This window comes from Erythrolamprus reginae, chromosome 8, assembly GCF_031021105.1.
Source record: "Erythrolamprus reginae isolate rEryReg1 chromosome 8, rEryReg1.hap1, whole genome shotgun sequence".
NCBI lineage: Eukaryota > Metazoa > Chordata > Lepidosauria > Squamata > Dipsadidae > Erythrolamprus > Erythrolamprus reginae.
In genome coordinates this window covers 8997988-9010586 of record NC_091957.1, presented here as the reverse complement: position 1 = coordinate 9010586, position 12599 = coordinate 8997988, and the positions used below count along the sequence as shown (strand labels likewise).

Genomic DNA, 12599 nt, shown 5'->3' with positions numbered 1-12599 from the left:
CCTGGAGCTAAAGAGGGAGCCGCCTCCCTCCCCTCTCCTCAGCCGGAGGGCGCCAGTTGGAGGAAGGGAAGGATTACTGCACACACACACACCCCACTTCTCCAAAGAAAAACCCCAACGGCCTCTCTTCTCGGTCCGATTCTTGCCCCCCCCCCCCTTCCAGTTCCATGCTTGACTCCCCTTCTGCCCCAGAGATCTAGCTCTGCCTCCCAAGGGGGGGAGCCAGCCTCCCTCGCCCCCCTACTCAAATCTCCACCTCTCCACGTCCCTCCTCTCCGCCTCTCGCGCGCCCCCAATCACCACTATTTTTCCCATTCATTCCCGGAGCCCCGCCTCCTCCCGGACGCCCCTCCCCTCCCTCCGGCGAGCTGGCTTTTGGCTCCTTTCGATCGCTTGGATCCCTCCTCCTCCTCTCTCTCCCCCTCCCCACATCGACTTCTCCCCCCCACCTTCGCTCGTCCGCCCGCGCGCCCTCATCTTCTCCAGCTTTTGGCTCTTTGCGTGCGCCTTCCTTTTCGCCCCCGGTGGCTGCAAGCCGATCCATCGGAGGAACGGAAGGAGGAAGAAGAAGAGAAGGGGAAGAGACGAAGGAGCCGAAGGAGAAGAAGGAGACCCGCCGAAAAGAGGAGCCCCCCTTTAAAAAAATAATCATAATCATAAGGCGAATCCAAGGGAGCATCTCTACTTTACACTTGAATTCCTAAAATATCCAGAAGGCGAAAGCAAGGAAGGATATTATTATTCGGATTTCTTGGAAGATCTTTTTTCTCCGCCGAGCCTGAGCTCGGCTTCTGCGGGAGGGGAGAAGTGTGTGTGTGTGTTTGTGGAGGGGGGGAGATCTTCTCTTCCTTTTGAATGCCTGCCCCCCGGAGCAAGGCGCGGGTGTCTTCCCCACGAGCATGAAAAGGACTGCCGACAGCCCCCCAGCACGCCTGCAGCCATCGCCCGGCGCCCGCTATGCGCTCTGGATCAGAGGGAGCTCAGCAGCCGCGCTCAAGTTCCGCCTCCCCGAGCGAATGAGAAGCCCCCGCGGTCTCCGCATCGCCGCCGAAGAGGAGCGTTGAAACCTCTCCCCGGTAAGAGACTTTTTCAAAAATAAGCTTGTGGATTGTGGTGCGCCCTCGTATTCCTTTCCGTCTTTACGCGCCTTGGGGTTTTTTTTTGGCTGCTTTGGCTTGGACCGCAGGGCTGGTCAGGGGTCCGTCGCCCCCCCCCGCCGCCGCTTCCTGTTTTCTCTCTCGTTGGGGTCTCCAACGGTCTTCTGTGCCCCCCCTTCCAGCTTTCAATACCTCCCTCTCTGCTTCAAAATTGATCCAAGTCCTCCTCTTCTGGGCTGTGGTTTATTTCCCAAAGGGTTGAAGTCGTGGGGTGTGAGGGTGAGCGCAAGTCGAAGGGGGCAGTGGGGGTCTCTGTGCATGGCTCTTGTGCGGGTGGTTGTGTGAGGAACGTGCCTTCTTCTCCTCCTCTCTTTTTCTTTCTCCCCCCCCCGGGGGGGGCAGGTTTTTTCCCACCTCCCCTGCAGGTTTTGCTTTGCCGCACTCCAGCTCTTTCCTTAGCCAACCGAAGGGTTAAAAGCGCCTTTCTCGGGGGACCTGCGTGCGTGCATACACTCGCCGAGTGTGGAATCAAACGCGGGGGACCACGCGTGCTTGGCCATTGGGAGGGGGGGGATCGAACCGATGCGTAATGGACGAGGGAACAAGGGGAAACAGAGGTTACGCGGGGGACGGGGACGCGGGCGGGGGTAGCGGTATAGACACCCATGTTCTTCCTTTCCCCACCCTAGCTCCAGGACGGGGGGGGGGGAGAGGCGCAGTGGTGTCCGTGGTTCCCCGGAGGGCGCCAGGTTGGGGTTTGTTCCAATGGATTGAACCCATGTACTGTATCCCCATTGCGGATTTAATTAGGTTAAGGTCTCCACTGCCTTTGGCTTGGCTCATCTTTTTCAAGGAGGGTGGGGGGAGAGAATAGGTGTGAATATCCGCTGCTGGTGGGTGGATAGTGTGTGTGTGTGTGTGAGAGAGGAAGGGAGATGAGGAGTGAAGGGGAGGGAGGGACAGAGAGTGAGGGCGGAGGGAGAGAGAGAAGGAGAGAGGGAGGGAGGAAAAAAGGGAGAGAGGGAGAGAGAGGGAGGGAGAGAGAGGGAGGGAGAAAGAGAAAGGAAGGGAGAAAGATGGAGGGAGGGGGAGAAGGAGAGAGGGAGTCAGAGAGAGAGAAGGAGATGGAGGGAGGGAGAGAGAGGGAGGGAAAGAGGGAAGGAGTGAGAGGGGGAGAGAGGGAGGGAGAGAAAGAAGATATCCTTGTGTGCTGCATAAAACTCACCCCTGCACACAAGCACACACAGACACACAAACACACATACACTTAGGTGGGCCCACACACCAAGAAGGTGCCACTTCCCTCACCTCCTTCTCCTTCCAAAAGTCCTGAATGAAGATTGGTGGGGAGAAGACAATTCTCCAAGGTCCCGTCTCTTTAAGGCATTGCCCTGCTTGGTTTTTCAGTAGTCAGCAGTCCCTAAGGCTGTTCTGATCAAATCTCTAGATTTTCTTCATATTTCACATTGGGGTTACCTCTGCCTCCCACCCTGACAGGACAGGACTGGAGAACATCCTTAAAAACCATCCTAGAATGAAGCTATTGTAGCAGGCTCTTAGCTAGAGGATTGGAGGCTGGGGTCCAACCTCCGCAGGGAAAGCAAGATGTCAGGGGATGGAAGGACAACTCAACTTTATCTGGTTGGTCCTCTTGGTGGGGTAGTAGAACAAGACATGGAACAAGACATGGAAGGAGGAGGGAAGAAGTACCCATGTTGGAAGGTAAAATCGGGGGATGTGGTGAGATCTGTGATGGTGTTGTGAGAAGAAGGCTCTGGAGAAGAGATCAGAAGACCCCCAGGTTTCTCCCCGTGCTTGGTAGCCAGAAGCAAAAAGCCCACCAAGGTTGAGGAAGATCTTTTCCTAGATTTGCAGCTAGCCAGAGCATCAGGAGTAGACTGAGGAATGAGTATTGGACTGGTGGGGATTCTCAAATTCTCCTACCGTTTCCCACCCCCTCCGGTACACAACTGTCTGATGCTGTCTTAGGCACACACAGAGGCGATGGGGCACTCACTTCGCAAATTGTGGTGTCAGTCTACACTGCACTACTCTGCCCCTTGCACAAGCCTTGCAGGTACTCACAAACACACACAGACACACACAAGTATTCACAGAGCAGCCCTTCCTACCTCCTGCTGCATACAAAACCTTGGTTGTCTCTTTCATAGCTCACAATTGCGTGCTCTCTCTCCCTCCCTCTCTCTCTGATACACACTGACACACACAGTCGGCGACCTTACTTGTGTAGTCACAGGCACATAGGCTTGCCTGCCATGATGTGTTTGCATTGTGGGGTGTTGGGGGTTTTTTTTTTGGAGGGGGAGATCTGTAGGCTCATATGTTGTTGGTTGTTTGCTAGATGTGGACCTTCCCTTTCAAACAAAACGTTATATTCTCTATTTCTGCCTTTTCTTCACATCTCCACTAATTCTATTTTTGGACCGCCATTGCTCCAGCAGGCAGACAAGATCTGCTACACAAACTTTGCTTCTGCTTTTTGAAAAATGTAAATCTCCACTTTCCACCCTAACATGTTCTTCCTTCTCAAATTGGGTGTGTGTGTGTATCCATTTCTCTGCTTCACTGGAGCTACCGGGAAACCCCCCTCTTAAATCTTCCAACCTCTTGATCGGAAAGGTACATGAAATGAAATGTGCCTTTTTTCGTGGCTGTATGCCAATTCTTCTCCCCCACCTCACTCCTTCTTGTACGGTGTGTGTGTGTGTGTGTGTGTGTGTCTCGTGCTGGGAGGTTTCACAACCCGATCTATCCTGGCTCAGCCTTCCGAAACAGGGTCTCTTGGGGGAGATTAGCCAGTCGGGTTAGAAGGAATTGCAGGAGAAGGAAGGGAAGGAGGAGAGAGATGGGGGGAGAGGAAGAGAGAAAGAGAGAGTGAGGGAAAGAGAGGGGGGAAAGCGGGAGAGAGAGAGAGAGGGAGAGAGAGAGGGAGAGGTCATCCATGTGTGCGCTATACAGCTCACCCCTGCACACACTCATGTTAGGTGGGCCAAGAAGATGCCATGTTCATCACCTCCATCTCCTTCCAAAAGTCCTGGATGAAAATGGACGGGGAGAAGACAATTCTCCAAGGTCCCATCTCTTGAATGCATTGCCCTGCTTGGTTTTTCAGTAGTCAGCAGTCCTTAAGGCTTTTCTGACCAAAATCTCCAGATTTTCAAATAGAAATAGAGAGAGGTAGCAGAGACAGAGAGATAGATAGAGAGATAGAGAGAGGTAGAGATAGATAGATAGAGAGAGAGCAATAGAAAGAGGTAGAGAGAGAGATAAAGAGAGAGATAGAGAGATAGAGAGAGGTAGAGTTAGAGATAGATAGATAGATAGATAGATACAGTAGATAGATAGATAGATAGATAGAGAGAGAGAGAGAGAGAGAGAGAGAGAGGCAGAGGGAGAGAGAGTGAGAATTAGAGAGAATTCACCCCAGTATGATATGGTGCTTAAAGATGGTGAGCTAAGAGGCAGAAGACTAAGGTTCTAGGTCCCCCTTCACCATGGAAGTACCCTGGAGTCCATTCAGGGCTGTGTGTGAGAGTCAGAAGAATCAGAATGCCCATGTGCACCTTGGGAGATGATGTCCCATTTCCTCCCCTTTCTTCCAAGCATGACCACAACACATCAGGAAGACTTTCATCCAAGACATCAGGGCTGGTCATGTCCTCCTTATGGAGATAACCCCAACAGCTGAGATTTCCGACTTGACTTGACTCTTCCTTTGCCTTTTGTCTTCTTGGAAGCAGATAAAAGTCAAGGGTGTCTTCTTCCAGCTATCGATCCCGTGGGAGGATAGATCTTTGCACGTATCAGATTGTGGGTGATATTTTTTTTTTAAAAAAAAAATATTTACACCACTCAGCAGAAAACCCCGTGACTACGTTCTCCATCTGCTTCCCTCCCTCCATGTCTCCTCTTTTAACCGTCCTCTGCACCTTCTCAGAACTTGCTTACAAGGGAGGTGGAAAAAAACCCAATCCAGGATAGACGGGAGAAGCTGTAGAAGCAGGGATAAATAAGGGAAGCCCCTTCATATCCGTGCCAGAGTTGGAATCCAAAAGATGGGGGCGGAGGGGACATGTGCTTGGAGAAACAGCTCAGAGATTGCAAGGGGAGGGCAGAGGAAGGAGGAGGAGGAGGAGGAGAAAGAGAAAGGAAGAGAAGAAGGAGAAGGAGAAGAGGAGGAGGAGAAGAGGAGGAGGAGGAGAAAGAGAGGAAGAGGAGGAAGAGGAGGGGAGGAGGAGGAAGGAAGAGGAGGAGGAGGAAGAGAAGGAGAGGAGAAGAAGAAGAGGAGGAGGAGAAAGAGAGGAGGAGGAGGAGAAAGAGAAAGGAAGAGGAGAAGGAGGAGAAGAAGAGGAGAAAGAGAGGAAGAGGAGGAGGAGAGGAGAGGAGAGGGAGAAGAAGAGGAGGAAGAGGAGGGGATAAGGTGGAGGAGGAAGGAAGGAAGAGGAGGAGGAGGAGAGGAGGAGGAGAAAGAGACGAGGAGGAGGAGAAAGAGAGGAGGAGGAGGAGGAGGAGAGGAGAGGGAGAAGAAGAGGAGGAAGAGGAGGGGATGAGGAGGAGGAGGAGGAGGAGGAGAAAGAGAGGAGGAGGAAGAGAAAGAGAGGAAGAGGAGGAGGAGAGGAGAGGGAGAAGAAGAGGAGGAAGAGGAGGGGATAAGGAGGAGGAGGAGGAAGGAAGGAAGAGGAGGAGGAGGAGGAGGAGAAGAAGAGGAGGAGAAAGAGAGGAAGAGGAGGAGAAAGAGAGGAGGAGGAGGAGGAGAGGAAAGGGAGAAGAAGAGGAGGAAGAGGAGGGGATAAGGAGGAGGAGGAGAAAGAGAAATGAAGAGGAGGAGAAGAAGAAGAGGAGGAGGAGGAGAGGAGGAGGAAGAGGAGGAGGAGAAGAAGAGGAGGAGGAGGAGGAGGAGAGGAGGAAGAGGAGGAGGAGAAGAAGAAGAGGAGGAGGAGGAGAGGAGAGGGAGAAGAAGAGGAGGAAGAGGAGGGGATAAGGAGGAGGAGGAGGAAGGAAGGAAGAGGAGGAGAAGAAGAAGAGGAGGGGGAGAAAGAGAGGAAGAGGAGGAGAAAGAGAGGAAGAGGAGGAGAAGGAGAGGAAAGGGAGAAGAAGAGGAGGAAGAGGAGGGGATAAGGAGGAGGAGGAGAAAGAGAAATGAAGAGGAGGAGAAGAAGAAGAGGAGGAGGAGGAGAAGAGGAGGAGGAAGAGGAGGAGGAGGAAGGAAGAGAAAGGAAGAGGAACAGGAGGATAAAGAGAAAGGAAGGGGAAAAGGAGAAGGAGAGGCGAAGGAGGAGGAGAAGAAGCAGAGGAGGAGGAAGAGAAGCAAAAATAATACTGCCCAGGACCTTTTGAGCATGGCAGGGGAGTGTGTTGGGCTTTGCTTTGCTCCTTTGCAAGGAAGGTGGTGTGTGTGTGAGAGAGTGTGAGTGTGTGTGTGTACAGCTGCCTTCCTGCCTGCTCATTTCACATTCCAGAGACGTGATCCCCGAAGCTGATGTTTAGTCGGTTCCCAAACCAGAGTGGATATTATTTTTTGGTGTGTTGGTGGGGAGGCAAGCACCTAGCCGGGGAGAAATCCACATGACTTCAGCATAATTCAGGGAAAGGGAAGGGGGGGAAAGAAAGAAAGAAAAGGAGAATTAAAAATAAGAAAGTGTGGAAATACAACAAAGAGGGCAAGAGATTGGAAGGAGGTCCAGAAAGGGTTCCAGGGCTTTGCACAAGGATCAGATCCTCTGTTTTTTTTTAATTCCGTGCAAATGGGTCAAAAAAAGAGAAATGTGGCTAGTTTTTCCTTCTCAAGGCAGCCTCCGGGCATGGGTCTGTGTGCCAGTCTCCATCCTTGGTGAGCAAGCGTATGTGTGCTGGTGAGGATGGTGTAAGTACACTTAGGAGCAACCCCCCATGATGGGTGTGTTTGCATTCTGCATACTGATTCCTCCAGAACGTCCGATTTTCAAGTCCTACCTGGGTGGAATGAAAAAAAAGAGAGACTCTTGTTGGGGAATTTTTAAGCTATTTTGGTGGTGGAGGAGAGGAAAAGAAAGGAAAAGAAAGGAAGGGAAGGGAAAGAAACGGAAAGAAGGAAAGGGAGGGGAGGGAAAGGAAAGGGAAAGGAAGGAAGTGAAAGGAAAGGAAAGGAAAAGAAAGGAAAAGAAAGGACAGGAAGGGAAGGGAAAGAAAAGGAAGGGGAGGGGAGGGAAAGGAAGGGAAAGGAAGGGAAGGGAAAGGAAAGGGAAGGGAAAAGAAAGGAAAGGAAAAGAAAAGAAAAGAAAGGAAAGGAAGAGAAGGGAAAGGGAAGGGAAGGAAGGGAAAGGAAAGGAAAGAAAAGGATGGAAAGGAAAGGAAGGGAAGGGAAAAGAAAGGAAAGGAAAGGAAAGGAAAAGAAAAGAAAGGAAAGGAAGAGAAGGGAAAGGGAAGGGAAGGGAAGGAATGGGAAGGAAAGAAAAGGAGGGAAAGGAAAGGAAGGGAAGGGAAGGGAAAAGAAAGGAAAGGAAAAGAAAAGAAAGAAAGGAAAGGAAGGGAAGGGAAAAGAAAGGAAAGGAAAGGAAAGGAAAAGAAAAGAAAAGAAAGGAAAGGAAGAGAAGGGAAAGGGAAGGGAAGGGAAGGAATGGGAAGGAAAGAAAAGGAGGGAAAGGAAAGGAAGGGAAGGGAAGGGAAGGGAAAAGAAAGGGAAGGAAAAGAAAAGAAAGAAAGGGAAGAGAAGGGAAGGGAAGGGAAAGGAAAAGAAGAAGAAAATGGAATGGGAAGGAAAGGAAAAGAAGGGAAGGGAAAGGAAAGGAAAGAAGGAAAGGAAGCGAAGGGAATGGAAGGGAAAGAAGGAAAAGAAGGAAATGGAATGGGAAGGAAAGAAAATGAAAGAAGGAAAGGAAGGGAAAGGAAGGAAGGGAAGGGGAAGGAGGAAAGGAAAGGAAGAAAATGGAAAGGAATTTTAAGCTTTTTTGGTGGGGGGGGGGGAATGATGACCACCATTCCTAACAGAGAGGCTTAACTCTTCCCGTTTTCTTTGGGGCCTGCTTAAGAGCTGGAGAAATTGGTTTCAAAGGCAGGAACACCCAAGGCACATTTTGAAACACCTTGCCCTGCAAAGGGAGGTCTCTGGAAAACAAATGCTCTCCCACGCCATCCCCAAAGAAGATATTTTGAGTTTCTTGCTTTTTATGCCTAGCCTCACGGCCTCCTCTTTCAATCTTGCGTCTAAAAAACCCCATTTCCGATGGCTCGGTGTGGCGTGTGCTGTACTATGGAATTGTTGGCAGCAGAGGAATTCGTCCTTTTTCGGACGGGTTCTCAATAGGCATTGCAGCTGTTTGGGAATTCTCCCTGGGAGCCGGGAAAGAAGCTAACTTAATTTGTGGGGAGCTCCCTTTCCATCTGTGGGGAACAAAAGTGCCATGTGTTCATGTACAATATGTCTCCCTGTTGTTTCCTTCTCACTTGTTCCTCAAAGCCTGTGCTGCTCGCAGCATGGAGGGGTGAAAAATTGCTGGGATTTGAGCAAGGATAGGAGGGAGGAAGGAAGGAAGGGAGGGAGGGAAAAAGAAAGAAAGGGAAGAAAGGAAAGAGGAAGAAAGGAGAGGGAGGGAGAGAAGAAGGAAAGAAGAGAGGAAGGAAAGAAGAAGAGGAGAAAGGAAGGAGGGAGAAAGGATAGGGAGGAGAGGAGAAAGAAAGGGGAGAAAGGGAGGAGGGAGGAAGGAAGAGGAGAAAGAAAGGAGGAGGGAAAGAGAGGGAGGAGAGGAGGGAGAATGGAGAGGGAAAGAGGGAGGGAGGAAAGGAGGGGAGAAAGAATGGAGAGGGAGGGAGAGTGGGAGGGGAGGAGAAAGGAAGGAGGAGGAAAGGAGAGGGAAAAAGGGAGGAAGGGAGGAAAGAAGAAAAATAGGGGGAATGGAAGAAGAGGAAGAAAAGGTTCTTAGTAATGATTCAACAAAGCGAGAATTAGAACAGGAGATCTTTTGGAAAAAACAGGAATGCCCAAAACTGTGATGGGGATGTAGAGGTGAATTTCACAGGGGGAAAGCTTCAAGCAACCCCTGTCTTTCCCTAAGCCAGTGCACCTAGGAGTATCCCTTGAGTTCATTGATGTATTGATTGAAGCACCTTTGGGCCAAAACGCCCCCTTTCTCTCCCTCTCTCTCCGCTCTCCCCAATCGCTGAGCTTAAGCAAGCAACATCCCCCAGAAGGGGGAGCCCTAACTCTATTCCTGGGGGTCCCCAGAAGCGATTTGCCACTGCCGGCTTGTGTGCGCCAAAGTGATTCAAATTCTCCAAGGGTTTTGGCTTGACGGGGCTTTGGAAAGGAATACAGAGCAGGCTTAGTGGGCTATCGGCAAGAAGGATTCGCTAAATTGTTCTGTTTTCCACCACTCTGTGTGTGTGTGTGTGTGTGTGTATGAGAGAGAGAGAGAGAGGGAGGGAGGGAGGGAGAGAGAGGGAGAGATAGAGAGGTAGAGAGAGGTAGAGATAGATAGATAGATAGATAGATAGAGAGAGAGAGAGAGAGAGAGAGAGAGAGAGATAGCGAGATAGAGCGAGAGAGCAAAAGAGCGAGAGAGCTAGAAAGGTAGAGATAGAGAGGGAGGGAGAGAGAGAGAGAGGAGAGAGAGAGATACAGATAGAGCGATAGATAGATAGATAGATAGAGAGAGAGAAAGAGAGAGACAGAGAGAGAGAGAGGGTGCCATTTGTGCCAACCTAGCAGTGCATTTGTTTATTTGATTCAGAGCAGTTCTTGGGAGCATCAAAATAGAGCTGGAAGGGACCTTGGAGGTCTTCTAGTCCAACCCCCTGCTCTAGCAGGAGATTCTATACCAGTGGTGGTGAACCTATGGCACACGTGGCACATGGAGCCATATATTGCCCTAGTTCGGCTCCAACGTGCATGTGTGTGCCGGCCAGCTGATTTTTGGCTCACACAGAGGCTCTGGAAGGGAGTTTTTGGCTTCCAGAGAGCCGCCAGGGGGATGGGAGAGGGCGTTTTTACCCTCCCCCTGCTCCAGAGAAGCCTTTGGAGCCTGGGGAGGGCGAAACACAAGCCTACTGGGCCCACCAGAAGTTGGGAAACAAGCCATTTCCAGCCTCCAGAGGGCCTCCAGAGAGCGGGGAAATCTGTTTTCACCCTCCCCAGGCATTGAAATATGGGTGCGGGCACTCACAATAGCACATACCCACTCTCTTTAGGCACCTGAGGAAAAAGAGATTCGCCATCACTGGCGTATACCATTTCAGACAGGTGGCTGTCCAGCCTCTTCTTAAAAACCTCCAGTGATGGAGCACCCACAACTTCTGGTGGCAAGCTGTTCCGCTGGTTAATTGTCCTCACTGTTAGGGAGTTTGTCCTCAATTCCAGGTGGCTTCTCTCCCTGATTAGTTAAACATAGAAACATAGAAGACTGACGGCAGAAAAAGACCTCATGGTCCATCTAGTCTGCCCTTATACTATTTTCTGTATTTTATCTTAGGATGTATATATGTTTATCCCAGGCATGTTTAAATTCAGTTACTGTGGATTTATCTACCACGTCTGCTGGAAGTTTGTTCCAAGGATCTACTACTCTTTCAGTGAAATAATCTTTTCTCACGTTGCTTTTGATCTTTCCCCCAACTAACTTCAGATTGTGTCCCCTTGTTCTTGTGTTCACTTTCATATTAAAAACACTTCCCTCCTGGACCTTATTTAACCCTTTAATATATTTAAATGTTTTGATCATGTCCCCCCTTTTCCTTCTGTCCTCCAGACTCTACAGATTGAGTTCATGAAGTCTTTCCTGATACGTTTTATGCTTAAGACCTTCCACCATTCTTGTAGCCCGTCTTTGGACCCGTTCAATTTTGTCAATATCTTTTGTTTCCATCTGTTCTTTCTTGTCTCGCCTTCTGTTGCTTTGGAGAAACATTTGACCCTCTTCTTCTTTGTGGCAGCCCCTCAAATGTTGGACTGCTGCTAACATGTCCCCCCTAGTCCTTCTTTTCTCTGGACAAGCCAAACCCAAATCTTGCAGCTGTTCTTCCTATGTTTTTATATACAGGCCTTTAATCATTTATGTTGCTCGTCTTGGCATTTTTTCCAAAATCTCAACTTCTTCTCTTTTTTCTTTTTTCTTTTGGTAACGTGGTGACCAAAATTGGATGCAGAATTCCAGGTGTGATCTTACTAAGACTTTATACAGCAGCACTAATATTTCACGTGATTTTGATTCCATGCCCCTGAGAAAGGTAAAGTCGAAGACTTTGGACTTTAGGTGGACTTGGACTTCGTCCACCCTGGTCTCTTCCTTTCCCCAGGGGCTACCCAACCCAACTCAGCCATCCTTTGACTTTTGAAGGCAACTAAGCCCTTGGTGAGGTGTAAGGGAGTAGGAATGAATTGAAACCCAATGTTAATTCATGGCTTGCTTCAGGGAGCTTAAAGGAATAAAGCACAAGCAGTTCAGTTCAGTTTAGTTCAGTTCTGTTCCATTCTGTTCCGTTCTGTTCTTCTAGTCTAGTCTAATCTAGCCTAGTTTAGCCTAATCCATTCCATGTTCTATTCCATGTTTTATTCCATTCCATGTCATGCCATTCTCCAGTCTAGTCCAATCCATTCCATTTCTCTTCCATTCCATTCCATTTTCCATTTAATTCCATGCTCCATTCCATTCCATTCTATAATTCTATATTTCATTCCATTTTCTATGCCATGCCATGCCATTCTCCTATTCCATTCCATTCCATTCCATTTTCCATTTAATTCCATGCTCCATTACATTCTATAATTCTATATTCCATTCCATTTTCTATTCCATGCCATGCCATTATTCCCTTCCCTTCCCTTCCCCTGTCCTCTCCTGTCCTCTCCTGTCCACTCTTCTTCCATTCCATTCTATTCCATTCCATTCCATTTTCTATTCTATTCCATTCCATTTTCTATTCCATGCCATGCCATTATTCTCTTCTCTTCTCTTCTCTTCTCTTCTCTTCTCTTCTCTTCTCTTCTCTTCTCTTCTCTTCCCTTCCCTTCCCTTCCCTTCCCTTCCCTTCTCTTCTCCTGTCCTCTCCTGTCCTCTCCTGTCCACTCTTCTTCCATTCCATTCTATTCCATTCCATTTCATTCCATTTTCTATTCTATTCTATTCCATTCCATTCCATTTTCTATTCCATGCCATGCCATTATTCTCTTCTCTTCTCTTCTCTTCCCTTCTCTTCCCTTCCCTTCTCTTCTCCTGTCCTCTCCTGTCCTCTCCTGTCCTCTCCTGTCCTCTCCTGTCCTCTCCTGTCCACTCTTCTTCCATTCCATTCTATTCCATTCCATTCTATTCCATTCCATTTCATTCCATTTTCTATTCTATTCTATTCCATTCCATTCCATTTTCTATTCCATGCCATGCCATTATTCTCTTCTCTTCTCTTCTCTTCTCTTCTCTTCTCTTCTCTTCTCTTCTCTTCTCTTCCCTTCCCTTCCCTTCCCTTCCCTTCTCTTCTCCTGTCCTCTCCTGTCCACTCTTCTTCCATTCCATTCCA

The 12599-nt window shown here is 49.2% G+C and overlaps 1 protein-coding gene across 1 annotated transcript in view; it reads left to right on the top strand.

The window, feature by feature from the left end:
• Positions 1 to 500: 500 nt before the first annotated feature.
• The window catches only part of BRINP1 (BMP/retinoic acid inducible neural specific 1), a 108471-nt gene continuing 96372 nt past the window's right edge, over positions 501 to 12599 (top strand). The window contains exon 1 of the mRNA XM_070758740.1: positions 501 to 1076. The gene's annotated coding sequence lies outside the window, so the exon portion shown is untranslated. The remainder of the gene's footprint in view (positions 1077 to 12599) is intronic.